Below are 14,846 nucleotides of genomic sequence, written 5' to 3'. Positions count from 1 at the left end.
ATGATAGTAATATATATAAATATATTTGATTTAAAATATATGATTTGATATGAATTGTAGGGATGCACGGAAGTTTTTGTAATCAATCAACACACTTTCTACAATTTGTAATGGAAGATGGTTTTGTGTTTTTTTTTCCTTGTGTTTTGTCTGTGTTTATTCAAAAAAAAAATAAAAGTTTATCAAGTATAAGAAAAGAAAATATACTTTGAACTTCAGTTGCTCATAGAGAGAAATGAGTTCTTACTGCACACTAAAGTATTTCAGTGGAGGGGTTACTATGATGTAAAAAAAGAGGATTAATTGACTCACAGAATTAAATTTAACCCCAAAGAAAACAATTAATGCTCTGTCTTAAACTAATGACACCCAGTCACGTAATGGGAATGCCTAAAACTAGTCACCTGACCTGTTTTGCATACTTAGTCCTCCAGGAACAAGAGCTGGAGAGAAAGAGTGGTTAAAAACCAGACCTTTTGATGACAAAAATCTTGTTTGGCCCCACATGCTATAACATACCTGTGGGTCAATGACTTGATTGAGTCCTGTTAGAGCAGGTTGCTGGTGAGCTTGGGGCTCAGCACAGGATGCAGTTTAGAATCTTTAAAGCTCTATACCAGGGATGTCAAACTCAAGGCCCATGGGCCAGATGCGGCCCACAAGGTGTTTAGATCTGGCCCAAGGGGCTGCCCTGGAAACAGCAAAGGACCAGCCCGTGGTGCCTTGGCCAGCGAAAACTGAGTTCGGGAGGGCCGTGTGCAGCCCTTACAAGCTCCTTTTTTGCTGGAAGAGGATTGCATGAGGCTGTCACAGAGCTCCGTTTTCACCACCACAAGTGCCCCTGACACGAGTAACAGTTGAACTGGCCACGCTCACCCTGGCCACACCTACCCTGACCCCCCCGTCAAACACAACCCTGATGCGGCCCTCAATGAAATTGAGTTGGACACCCCTGCGCTATACCATTTGGATCCTGGTTATTGCAGGGGCCGCCTACATCCTTATGAGCTTGCTTCTGTGTTGGAGTCATTTTTATTAGCATCTCATATATATGTGTGTGTGTGTGTGTGTGTTGTATTTGTGCTGATAAATAAATAAAGGGAGACTAGTATAGATCTATTTCAAACTATTTAGCTCTCATCAGCTAGCCATACCCTTACTGGGATTTGAACCTATATATATGCTGGTTTTGTTGTATTCGGGTCTTTTCCCATGTAAGATTGAGATTGTCTTGGCAACGTTTCAGCGAGATCTCACTCGCCATCTTCAGGCTGTTGTCTTTGGCCTGAAGATGGCGAGAGAGATCTCGCTGAAACGTTGCCAAGACAATCTCAATCTTACACGGGAAAAGACCCGAATACAACAAAACCAGCATACCTACACCCATGAAAATCTACGAAAACATATATATCTTTTTCAAGTTGTAGCTTTGACATGTTTTAGCTGTTTCATACACTTAAATTTGTTTCAAGTGACTATATGATTTTATTGTTATATGATATTGTTATTTAATTCTGTGTTTTATATTGAAACATCTTGGGAAGTTTGCAGATTTGCATTAAATGCACTAAGGGGAAAATTACATTTTTAAAATAAATTCTTGGGTCCCATTATTTCCGTGGTCCTGTTGAGGCAGTGCCAGAATTCTCATACCAGTACATTTGCTTCAGAACTCTGGAGACCCACTAGAAGACAGCAAAGAGATATTTCTGTCTAGTGATCGTTCAGAATTTTGCAGGGCGGCACTAATAGCCCTAGACAAAAGATTGTGCGCATTTACTTCCAGTCGTTAATGTGCATTCCTCCAGTCCTTTAGTTGGAAAAAAATGAGTTGGCCCAGTTTGTGCTGCTCCAACTGCTGATGTCCAATCTGTCAGGCTTTCAAATGGACCTGTCCTTATGACTTTACTGCAAGACAATTAATAATAATAATTAATAATTTATTACATTTCTAGACTGCCCCCTCTCCCCGGAGGGGGAGAACCAGTAAAATTCCCCTGGTATTGTTTTTCTTTCACTTGTATCAGCAACCAAAGGGGGAAAATACTACTTGTGCTCCTTAACGTATGGCAGGATGATCTCGGACAAATGTGGGCAATGCCTAAGGCAGAGTGACAGGCCGACAGAATGAAATGCCTTTTGCATCAGCTGAAATGTTCAAGTTCTTCTCTGAGGCTTTATAGCATCCACACAGTGAGGAAAGGGAACCAGTAGTGTGCATATAAGTTCAGACTTCCCCAGCCTGAACACCATCTAGGTATGTGCACATTGAATTCCAGAACTGCCTGACCATAATAGCTATTGCTGGGAGTTTACAAATCTGAGGTCTTGTGTCCAATTTGGGAAGACTGACTGGATTCTAAGTGCCACAAAGTGATGAGTGGAACAAACTATGGCACCACCAGTCTATGACTGATGGTGCTCTTCCACAGCCTTAGGACTATAAGTTGATCCCATTTCCCATATCAAGTGACAAGACAAGGTCATGTCACAGCTCTTGACAACATCAAGAGAAGCCCTTGATTGCAGATCTTGCTCTCTAAGCCAACCAAAAGATAAAAGCATTTTTTTACATTAAAAAAATCATTTTAAAACCATAACAAGATGAAGAAATATCCTGATACAGCACAACTCAAAACTCAAAAGGCTTCTTTTTCTCTATTGCTTTCTAACACTTTTCTACTTTCTGGATCCCCTTTCCTGATTGCTTTCTGTTGACCTCCACTGAGAATTTTGTTCAATAAATCAGTAAGTCTCCCAGGTACATGGTGGGGTGGAGAATAGCAGTCAGGTTGCCATTTGTCATTTCCTTTCCTAAGATGCTTCACTCCCTTCCCACTTCATGGTGTCCTGATTTCCATCAGCCATATTGACCCTACCTTTGGAAAGCCTGAAGAAGAAGGCAACAGGTGAACTTTTCTGGAACTTCTAAAGATAGGAAACTTTCCAGGTACCTTTTAATGTGAGGAAGGAAGGAAGGAAGGAAGGAAGGAAGGAAGGAAGGAAGGAAGGAAGGAAGGAAGGAAGGAAGGAAGGAAGGAAGGAAGGAGATAGCGAACTGCAAAGAGGGTAGGATAAATCCTATACTTCTTATAACTGAAGAAGGCCAAAGGTCATTTGCATACATTAATGCAAATTAGCATGACAATAAATCTATTCATAGGAGAAATCTCACCCACTCACCCCTGCTTTCCCATCTCATAATGCTGCTCCTTTAAGATCCACTTTGATCTCAAGGTGAGGAAAAAACCCAAGAGAAGACTCAAGTCTTGATTGAATGCATGTTAGTAGGCAGAGTTAATGCCCAACCACAGCCTTGGGCAAGACATATCACATTGTTCATGTGCCATACCTGGCACTGGTTTTTCCAAATGTGGTGGTAGCAGTACTAGAGAAGAATCCATTATGTTGTCACCCTATGCAACCAGGTGACTACATTATCCTAATGACTCTGAAAGAGGATCTGCACAGGTGTCAGAGCTGACTTGCCTTAAGAATCTACAACCACTGAAGAGAATCTTGTCTTCCCATTGCCATTTTTCAGGTGCCTTTGAAGAGTTAATGAGCCGGCAAGGGGAAGCATCCCCATCCAACCCTTCCATTTCTTGGTAGGCCAAGACAATAAGCCCCAGGAGGCATTGTGGGCTCATTACTTTCACTCTGGGGTTGAGGCCATCTGCCTTTGTGTGCTCAATGCTGGCTCATCTCTGCTCCTTTGGGGTGGGGGTAATTGGGTTTAAACACTAAACTAATGAGGTGTGAAAAGGTTAGCACAGAAAATAAACAGCTGAGGGAGCCTCGTAGGGAGGGGAGCAGGCAAATTGAACAGGAGAAGGCTACATCAGAAGATTGTCCAGTCAGGTCCAACTTAGATTCCTAGGTTTTCAAAGAATTTCCACCATGCCCCAAATGTCCAGCTGTTATAAACAGAGCCTGAGCTCCAAACCCCACACCTCTAAGATAACTTCACATTGTCACTTTGGAAAGCAGCACTGGAGCATGGCTGAAGTGATAGATGGTTATAGATCTGAAGCAGGAAGCATTGACTTCACTCTCAAACGGATTCATTGAAGTGTGCAGCAATGCATTAAAAATCAGAAACAGTGAAATGACAACAGTGAACTGCTCTTGAGGTCAGTCACTTATTGTGAGTCCAAAATGGAACCATGGTATTACACAAGCAAAGCAAATAGGAAGTACAAGAAGTAATATTTAAAAGTAGGATTTAATTGGGTTGGAGATCCCCTTACCCCTAGCCTTCTGCCAAGTTTTATCAAAGAATAATGTTGACTAGCAAGATTCTGTTAATAGTATTATGGCATTTGGTATATAAAATAACTGAAATGGTAAATACCCTCTTTGCAGAACTTTTGTTCAAATTTTTAACTTTAAAAGGTCTTTAAAATGGAGAATATGGGAAGGTATGCATAAAAGCATCTATAATCCTTCTCTTGTTCACTAACAGACATGAACAGTCATGTTCTTAGAAACATAAATATGAGAGATGGTTCCCCACATTTTCAAAATATTTGCAGGAAGTTAAGAAACAGAGGCTGTCTAGAAATTTCGCATAGAACAACCAGATACATACATTAGTGAAGTTCTAACATGGTGTCTGTGGATCAATAATTTAGAAGAAATTTATTTTCTCCATACACAGGGATATTCTGATTGATTGAAACTCATCAAGCACATCAGAAGTACTGGTAGGTAGATAGCGGGAGAAAGAGAGAGAGAGAGAGAAATACAGTAGGTAAGTAGGGAAAGAGAGAGTGTAGGTAGGTAGGTAGGTAGAGGGATAGAGAGAGAGAGAGAAATACAGTAGTTAGGTAGGGAGAGAGTGTAGTAGGTAGGTAGGTAGAGGGATAGAGAGAGAGAGAAATACAGTAGGTAAGTAGGGAAAGAGAGAGTGTAGGTAGGTAGGTAGGTAGAGGGATAGAGAGAGAGAGAAATACAGTAGTTAGGTAGGGAGAGAGAGAGAGTAGTAGGTAGGTAGGTAGAGGGATAGAGAGAGAGAGAAATACAGTAGTTAGGTAGGGAGAGAGAGAGAGTAGTAGGTAGGTAGGTAGAGGGATAGAGAGAGAGAAATACAGTAGTTAGGTAGGGAGAGAGAGTGTGTAGGTAGGTAGGTAGATAGAGGGATAGAGAGAGAGAGAAATACAGTAGATAGGTAGGGAGAGAGAGAGAAGGTAGGTAGGTAGGTATATATATATAAACAGACACCATGGGATTATACTTGTCTGACATAGTGGGCTCATACCTGTACTAAGCCAATCTGTGATTTGGTGGTCTTAGTATTCCACATTATGCAAACCCACCCATTGTGCTTTTATAAACCATTGTTTATTCTCAGTTGTGGTTAAGGCAGTAGGCAAGAAACTAGGATAGATTGTGAATTCTAGTCCTGTCTTTGGCACAATGCCAGCTGGGTGACACCGCTGACTTTGAGTCAATCACTCTCCCTCAATCCTAGGAAGGAGGAAATGGGAAACCAGTTCCAAAATCTTGCAAAAACTGCATGGTTTTGTCTAGGCAGTTGTCAGAATTCAACACTGACTTGAAGGCTTAATCAACCAATCAATCAATTTCAAACTCATCTAATTGCAGTTTAGTCAACAAACCATGCAAATCATAATGTGATGTGTGAATCATGTAACAAAGTTTTCAGCTTCTTTATTTTTAGTTGACTAGCTTTCTGACAGAAAGATATCTGTGCTCACACTTTCTCCAGCTCCAATCAACTTAAAAACTTAGGGCAATCCTATAAAATCTAGTCATGAACTCAAGATCTGTATTTGAAAAGCAGTATCTTATATAAGTACTTTTTGAACTATCACATATTTTGTTTGGGCCTTATGTACATACAGAGTGCAAGAATGTTCTTTGGGACAATAGTATCTAAAATACTGAAAAGTAATATGAACAAACTGAGGATAAATTACAAACGGGATTCCAGATATCATGGAAAGATTCAAGGAAAAACAGTAGCTTTATCAGATTTAGGTATAATACTGTAGTAGATCATGAAGCTGAAGTGAAAAGCAAAGGGGTAAGTCCATAGGGGATCTATAGGTAATAGGACATTGGGGAAGGTGTCATTTAGCTGGGTCCTGGCCAGCTTTTGAGGAGGCTGCAATCTATCTTCCCACTAGACCAGGGTGTCAAACTTGATTTCATTGAGGGCCACATCAGCTTTTTGTTTGACCTCGAGTGGCTGGGGTGGCCATTGCCAGGGTGGCCATTACCAGATCGCTGTTACTTGTGTTGGGGCATCTGTGTGGCCCGAGTACACTGCCAATGAAAACAGGTTCCCGAGCTCCGTTTTTGGCTGCGACAGCCTCCTGCAACACTCTGCCAGTGAAAACGGAGCTCAGGAGGGCAATGTGTTTTCATTGGCAGAGGCACCACAGGCCAGTCCTTTGCTGTATCCAGGGCGGCCCTATGGGCCTTGAGTTTGACACCCCTACACAAGACACTCAAATGCCTTCCGAATTTCATATTTATTAACCACTGGTCAAAATAGAAAAATCCTTCAGAGTTGCCACTGCCCATGCTGGCTGGGGAATTCTGGAAGTTGAAGTCCACAGGTCTTAAAGTTGCCAAGATTGAGAAACACTGCTTTAAAGCAAACAGACAGATGATAAAGCAGTGGTTTTTTTTTTTTTTACTTTTTGCGTCAAATTAAATAGATGTTTGGTGTCACAGAATTCTGCCTAAATCAGGCAGGCAAGGAAGAACCACCATAACCATGTTCAGGTTAAGGATGCTGCCTTTTGACAGCCTCTTGTTTCCACTGTAGATGTGGAATAAGGTCATCTCCTTAAGTTATTGGGTCTGCTCAGGTTGTTCTATGATTTGTCTCTTTAAGTTTATTCCTGCAACCCAGTGGTGGGTTTCACATTTTGTTACCACTGGTTCATCGCATGCCCCCCCTTCCACTCATGCGCCAGGCCTTCCACACATGTGCTTTACTCTCATGCACCCCTTCCGTGCATGCGCCGAGTTTCAAAAATGTGCCCAAATAGGACGGCATAGAGCCAGGGCCCATCCACAATTTCTGCTACTGGTCTGGGCAAACCAGTCCGAACCGGCCGAAAACAACCTCTGCTGCAACCTTTCAGGGAGTCATCTGTAATTGTAGAGAAGGGAAGGGAAAAGGCCTTTGCCAGCCAGACCTCTTCAGCCCTTGCCCACCTCATCTCAGCAGACATTAGCCAGAGACATTGCACAGAAGCAGCAGGACGTATTGCCTTCATAACCTGCAGATGTGTTTCTGACCACATTTGAGTTCTGCCCTGCAGGACGCTTCCATTGTTCTCTCACCTAAAAAAAGAATGACTTTGATGAGGGCCGAGGGCATCATGCAGGGGGCGAAGAAAGGAGGTAGAAGGAGGATGGTTACTTCTCTCAAGACACCAGAAGCCAGATAAAATTGATGATCAGAGGATTTAGGCTACCAAGCCAAACAAGGCATAAGGTTGCCCAAGTAATTCAATGATGGGGCTCACAAATTTTGGAGAGGATGATGGCAACTAGCTTGGATAATTAGTCATTAGAGGCAAGGTTTTTTTTTTCTTTACAGACAATGAACCTTTGAATCACCAATAGCTAGAGAGTAATGTAGTGTAGTATAGCCTTTATTGTCATTGTACATCATTTAAACAACAAAATTGGTTAACATCAGAAGAGGGCATTTCTCAAGCAGGTGTAGGATCACAAGGGAGAAGGAAGCTGCATCATGTGGCCCTTTGATTCAATGCAGCTCTCATTGCATGTTAACATCATATGTCATAGGGAGGAGGGAGCTGGGATAACAGCATATAGATTGAGAAAGTGCAAATTGCCTCCCATTATGCCAGTTAAGGTTTTTTTAAAAAAAATATCTCATCATGATTTAGGATATACCAGCTTACTACAGTACCTGAGTGGGTAGTTTACAAAGCCTGCCAGCCTTCCCAGATAGACTGGATAAGAAACACGACTAGATGAGGTAATTCTACTTTCTTCTAAGTCTACATTAACAGTATCTTGCAAGTCTGGTAGTATTAAGTCTTCCATCTTCCCTTTTACTGAGAAGTTAGGAGGATTCCTTTCTGAATCACTTTCGTTGCTCATTATGCCACTTTGGGCCTTGCCATCTCTTATCTGATTGTTACCTAGGTAGCATCTTCCGCCCCCCACTGCTCCCAAGGTCATTCCCACATATCATTACATCACCTTAGATACCAGCTTCTTTAGCAGGTTAGAAACAGGGGTGGGTTCCAGTAGTCACTACTGCCGGTTCAGTCGTGGCAATGCTGTGTGCGCATGTGTGGTGCAATAAAAATTGATCCGCACATGCGCAAAAGCAAAAAAACAAGTGGCACTATGGCACCGTCCGACAAAATAGTTCGGGGGTGTGGCAGGTCTGCGTCGGCTGAACCGGTTCGAACAGTATAGGGTTTCCTGCCTAGGCAGGGGGTTGGACTAGAAGACCTCCAAGGTCCCTTCCAACTCTGCTATTGTATTGTATTGTATAAATATGAGCCAGCAGTGTGCAGCAGCTACCAAAAAAAGCCAACACAGTTCTAGGCTGCATAAACAGAGGGATAGAATCAAGATCACGTGAAGTTTTGATACCACTTTATAATGCCTTGGTAAGGCCACACTTGGAAGACTGCATTCAGTTTTGGTCGCCACGATGTAAAAAAGAGGTGGAGACTGTAGAAAGAGTGCAGAGAAGAGCAAGAAAGATGATTAGGGGACTGGAGACTAAAACATATGAAGAACAGTTGCAGGAACTGGGTATGTCTAGTTTAATGAAAAGAAGGACATGGGGAGACATGATAGCAGTGTTCCAATATCTCAGGGGTTGCCACAAAGAAGAGGGAGTCAAACTATTCTCCAAGGCACCTGAGAGCAGAACAAGAAGCAATGGGTGGAAACTAATTAAGGAGAGAAGCAACTTAGAACTGAGAAGAAATTTCCTGACCGTTAGAACAATTAATCAGTGGAACAGCTTGCCTCCAGAAGTTGTGAATGCCCCAACACTGGAAGTCTTTAAGAAGATGTTGGATAGCCATCTGTCTGAAACGGTTTCCTGCCTAGGCAGGGGGTTGGACTAGAAGACCTCCAAGGTCCCTTCCAACTCTGCTATTGTATTGAACCGGTAGGAACGCACCACTGGCTAGAAGTCCAGAAATAACGTGACCACCTCAGACACTTTTTTTTAAAAAAAATCAAAAGTCAACTTTACAAAACAGCCTGTTTATATCAAAAGCTCACCCATCCAATTTCCATTGAGCCCTAATGCACTTTTTATGCCACTTCTTGCCTGTCACAGAGTCAAGGGAATGCTGTAGGGCATCCTTTCTGGATGGCAGACTACTGCTCAGTGAACTTTTGGGGTGCACCTTGTAGCTATAGCAACACAAGCAGGGGTTCAACATGTAGGAGGGATGCACCATTTGGACCACCTGATATAGGTAGTCCTCCGCTTACGATCGTAATTAAGCCCAGAATTTATGTTGCTAAGGGAGAAATTTATTGAGTTTTGCCCCATTTTATGACTTTTCTTGCCACTTTTGTTAAGTGAATCACTGCGGTTGTTAAATTAGCAACATGGTTGTAAAGCAGGGGTGTCCAAACTTGGGAACTTTAAGACTTGTGGACTTCAACTCCCAGAATTCCCCAGCCAGCCATGCTGGCTGGGGAATTCTGGGAGTTGAAGTCCACAAGTCTTAAAGTTCCCAAGTTTGGACACCCCTGTTGTAAAAGGGAATCTGGCTTCCCCATTGACTTTGCTTCTCAGAAGGTCGCAAAAGGGGATCACATGACCCCAGGACATCGCAACTGTTGTAAGTATGAAAAACGGTCATAGGTCACTTTTTAGTGCCGTTGTAACTTCTAACGGTCACTAAATGAACTGTCGTAAGCCGAGGACTACCTGCAGTCCTCAAGGAAGCGACCAGGAAATGGTTAAATGCAAAGTATTCCCAAGTGGTGGTGTAGAGTATATCATACCATTATTTTTTTTAAGCTGCTCAAGCTTTCCACCAAATGGTAGGAATATGGACCGATACGTGGCTCAGCGTTGCTTCTTTTACCTGCGTGGCTGGCACCCTGCAGAGCAGCTTCGGCAGCACTGTGACCCCAAAGCAGCAGCAAAATCTTCTCAGATTAGCACCATACTCCCCTTTGACCTCTCATTTGCTGCTGTACAGAATGCCTGCGGTGTGTAGCCCCACCGTCCAGGCAGAGACAGGAATGTAACCTGTTTCCCAGGATTGTTAGTGGCAATTAAACAGCCTTTGCTCTCAGCTGCATTGGCAGGCCTCTTCGGTCCAGACAGACTTTGCAGAATGAAGCTAGTCCACAGCCTCCTTATCTGCATCCACAGAGGTACATCGTTTCCTAAGGATGACTTTTGACTGTCCCCAAAGGTGCTTTTTCAAGAGGCAACTGGACTTTCTGCTTTTTTTTTTCTTTGAAGACATTCCACTTCTCATCCAAGAAGCTCACCCGAGAGTTGAAGAAGCTTCTTGGATGAGAAGCAAAATGTTTTCAAAGAAAAACCAGAAAGTCCAGCTGCCTCTTGAAAAAGCACCTTTGGGACAACCATGACCTGAATGACTGAGAATCTCCATAGACATGACTTTTGACTGCTTTCCCAGGACATTGTGGGGAGTCCTCGCTTACTGATTGCGTCGTTTAGTGACCAGTTGAAGTTACAACTGTGTAAAAATAGCTTTGTCACCAATGATCACCATTAAAGCATCTGCGATTACATGATTGCTATTTGGATGCTTCACTTTGTGGCATGCCAAGCTAATGGAGAAGACAGAAGTAAAATCCTAAGTTGCAGTCATGTGATCTTTCACTTAACAATCAATCATGTGCTTAATGATGAAGTTGCTGGTACTAATTGTGGTTGCTAATTGAGGACTACCTGTAGTGGGGAATGGACTGAAAGCCAACTCAGCTTTTACAGGCATAGCACCATCACTTCCAATCCTGTTCTAAAATGACTCCAACAGCAAATAGGGATTCTGATTTACATTATGTGTTAACTATCATGTGGTTTTCTTGCCTCTGATTTAGGAAGTTGTATGAAATCAAACATTGTGGTTTGTCACCACCATCTGCAGTTTACTGTGTTGTTTACTGTGTTGTGCGAACCAGGGCTCCATAGTTTGTTCAACGGACCCCAAAGATTGCACAAAATTGGACAATGTGTCAAATCTAGTTAATACTAGGCCCATAACCGGTTGTCTCAGCTTCTTTGGGGCCTACACGCGAGACACTTGAACTTGGAGATACAAATCTTTCAAAGGTGCAGGGAATATCCATAAAATACTAAGGCAAAGCACACATTTGTACCATAGGCCTGGTTAAGAAAAGAACCTTATTTTCCTACTTCGAATGCTTCAAAATCCATTGGCTGCATTCAGGATTGCAGCTTCATCACAAGTAAACCTCTGTGCCCATACCACTCAACAGTCTGTGCTCAGTCTGTGAGCTTCTGGGCGTCAGGTTATTTCCACCTCCACCCCTACCATGTTTCCCCCCAAAATAAGACAGGGTCTCATTTTCTTTTGACCCCCGAAATAAGCGCTTGGCCTTATTTTCGGGGGGGGGGGTGTCTTATTATTTTTGAGGGCATAAAGTGGTGAGCGTGGTCACCTCATGGCTACTGCTGTGTTGCAATATTTTCGGGGAGGGCTTATTTTAGCACATGCGCTCAAAAGCCCGATTGGACTTATTATCCAGAGAGTCTTATTTTCAGGGAAATGGGGTACATACCCCCTCCCCTGTCCTCATCCCCTGCGTGACTAAGCCATTTCCAGGGAGAATCAAATTATCTTCCCTTGTAAAGGCAAAGACAGGTGAGTTGTGTAGAAATGGGCTGGGCAGCGGTGAAGAGCACCACGGTGCCCTGAGAAGAAATTTCCCTCTAGTAGGAAGGAACTAACTACCGTATTTTTCAGAGTATAAGACACACATTTTTCCTCAGAAAAGAGGGTGAAAATCTGGGTGCATCTTATACACTGAATACAGCATTTTTGACCTCCTGAAACCCCGCCCCCTTCATCAAAATGGCCGCACATAGCCTTTAGGAGGCTTCCAGAGTGCTCCTGGGGGCTGGGGAGGGCAGAAATGAGCGAAAACGGGGCAGTTTTTGCTTGTTTTTGCCCCTCCCCAGCCCCCAGGAGCACTCTGGAAGCCTCCTAAAGGCTATGCATGGCCATTTTTGACAAAAAACGGGCTGTTTGGGGGAGTCTGTAAAGTGTAAAATCTTTTTTTTTTAATTTGCCTCTTCAAAATCTTGGTGCGTCTTATACTCCAATGTGTCTTATACTCTGAAAAATATGATATATCTAGACAAAGGTCTAGATCCCTGCCCCGCCTGACACCAGTGTTCTTCTGTTTATTAAATTATTAAATTTAATTTTATTAAATTTATAGACCGCCCCCTCTCCCCAAAGGGACTCGTTTAGGGAATTTGAGGGAAGAAGCAGCAGAAAAGGCTTGGAATGGCCTCTGCAGTCACACACCCTGCCAACCCCGGGAAGCAGACAAAACATTCTGGGCAGGCTGCTGCTGTTGCTGAAGCCAATGCAAACACACAGCAAGAGGAAAAGACACCCTGACTTTTTCTCTTTGTTCCTCTCCCTCCCAAACAGGGCTCCGGGAATTAACTGCAACACACACACACACACCCGTATGCGCGCGTACACACACACACACATGACTTGAGCAGCAGCATGACCCTTCACCTTTCCTGGCCACCGCTGACCTCCCCACTGTCCAGACTGGATGGTGCTTCCTGACTGCTCTGTGCCCGTCTCTCATTAGGCAGGGACACGCGTTCAATGACACTGCAGGAGCCCTTTGTGGAGTTCCCTAATTATCCAGCAAGGACAATAAAGGCTCAGGAGCCAAGCCAGGCAATACTTCCTGCAACCAGAGAGGAACAGAGCAGTCAGGTCTCCAGCCAGCAAAGCTCCACAGGTTGCCCTGGAGAAACAACGAGAGCATGTAACATCCGTAACTCAGATAATCTCCCAGATAGTCTTGCATGGCATTTGAGCCTGGTCTCCATCCCAAGGCCTTGCTACCAAATCATCTCCTCCCCTGTGGCTGCTGCAACTAAAGAGTCACAACTGCCTGCAGAAGACCGAGGGGAGCAGGGAAAAAAAATTCTTCCCTACTTTAAGTGGTTTCTTAGGAGAAGTCTGGAAAAGTAGGTTGGCTTGTACTTAGAGCTAGTTTGGCATTTGGGGATAATACTCCGCTTGTAGCTCTTGCTCCATCACGAAGATTTCTGCTTGAGTGGGCAAGCTTGAGAAAGAAAAAGTAATATTGGTTTTTCAAACGGACACATCTGAGCTCTCCTCTTATACAGGAGAGAAATTCTGGGCTCCCAGCACCCTTTGCTTTTCCTCCTGTTGCAGTCAGCAGCCGGTGAGAGTAAGGAACATCATTTTTACTCTCTGGTTGCAGCTGTTTCTGATAATTATTTAAGAGCACAATGTCAAAGAATTCACCTTTTGTTTGCAAATGTAATTAACCTGGGAAATATAACATTTTCATCGTCCATGGGGGCTATTTAGTATTACACACCACTAGGGCCCTGTGAATTATTAACTTAGTTACTGAGGCCTGCAAAGTAAGAAGCTGGAAATGTAATCCACTTCCAGCTTCAATTCTCCTTTCTCTCTCTCTACAATGGAGGAAATGGTGCCCCTACCCTTTGGGCAAAAGGTAACAGCACAATTCTGCTCAGAGTCACTTTTGTGTGTGATGGGTGGCTATGCAAATAGGATACATAAAAGAATGCCTAATATTTCTTAATTAAAACTCATCATTAAAATAATGGCCAACACAGGAAATCCTACATCAGTTCTCTACTTTGCTGTGGACAAAGTAAGTGTGGATCTTCCTCCTACTGCTTCTCATTCAATTTAATGAAATATATGTTGTTCAAGGAGAAATATGTCAACATTCTTGTTGGTGGACTATGGTTCCCTTGCCCATTGAGATACAAAATGGTCAAATAATATGTAAATAGTCTGTTTTCCATTAGATATTAATCTTTCCAGCGGTCTGCAGCCCCCCTGGGAATATATGAGAGAATTAAGAGAAATCATCTACTCAACATCTTTCTCATGAATTTGATGGAGAATTTTGAAAAGCATTTTGTACTTGGCAAGTTTGGTCTTACCTCGGATTCTTCTCCTTTGAAAAACTGCCACGTGTTGTCATGGCTGGTATACTCATATTTAGGCTGTAGTCTGGGCAGAGAGCAGCCACCTCTTTCCCATTCCAAACCACCTCCTCCATCACTTCCAGACAAAGTCTTTCGCACGTGGAAATTCCCACACATTCCAGAAGGAACTCTATGGGGATGGGAGAGGTGATTTATGGCTATGCTGCTCCAAACAGCTGCTCTACATCCGGGACACTTCACACACCTGCCATTCTCTGCATTTGAAGGGTTGTTTCGTGCTCTTCTTCTGTCCCGGCCCCTTTTGTGTTCTTCCCCAACCCATAGGGAACCTGTGGAGTTTGACCTTTAGATGGTGCAATCTTGAGCCATGGTGAGTGCATACACTGGACATGTAGAGATTCTGCTGTTCTTTTTGTTTGTCCAGTGCTGAAGGCGGTTTTATTTTTTTGCCTTTTGTTGTGCAAGGCAAAGGGATTGTTTATTGTACTGGCAGAGGAAATATAAGCACATTCTTTAGTCTTTGGTGTTATGTGGCCATCATGGCAGCATGAATTGAAGAAAACAGGGTAATCTTGCTTCTAATGCTTCTCTGTACAATATATTTGCGAGTTTCAGTAGAATCCACTCCACAATATGG

Source organism: Natrix helvetica (genome assembly GCF_964273705.1).
Source record: "Natrix helvetica genome assembly, chromosome: 2".
NCBI classification, from domain to species: Eukaryota; Metazoa; Chordata; class Lepidosauria; order Squamata; family Natricidae; genus Natrix; species Natrix helvetica.
This window is presented reverse-complemented; position numbering follows the sequence as displayed.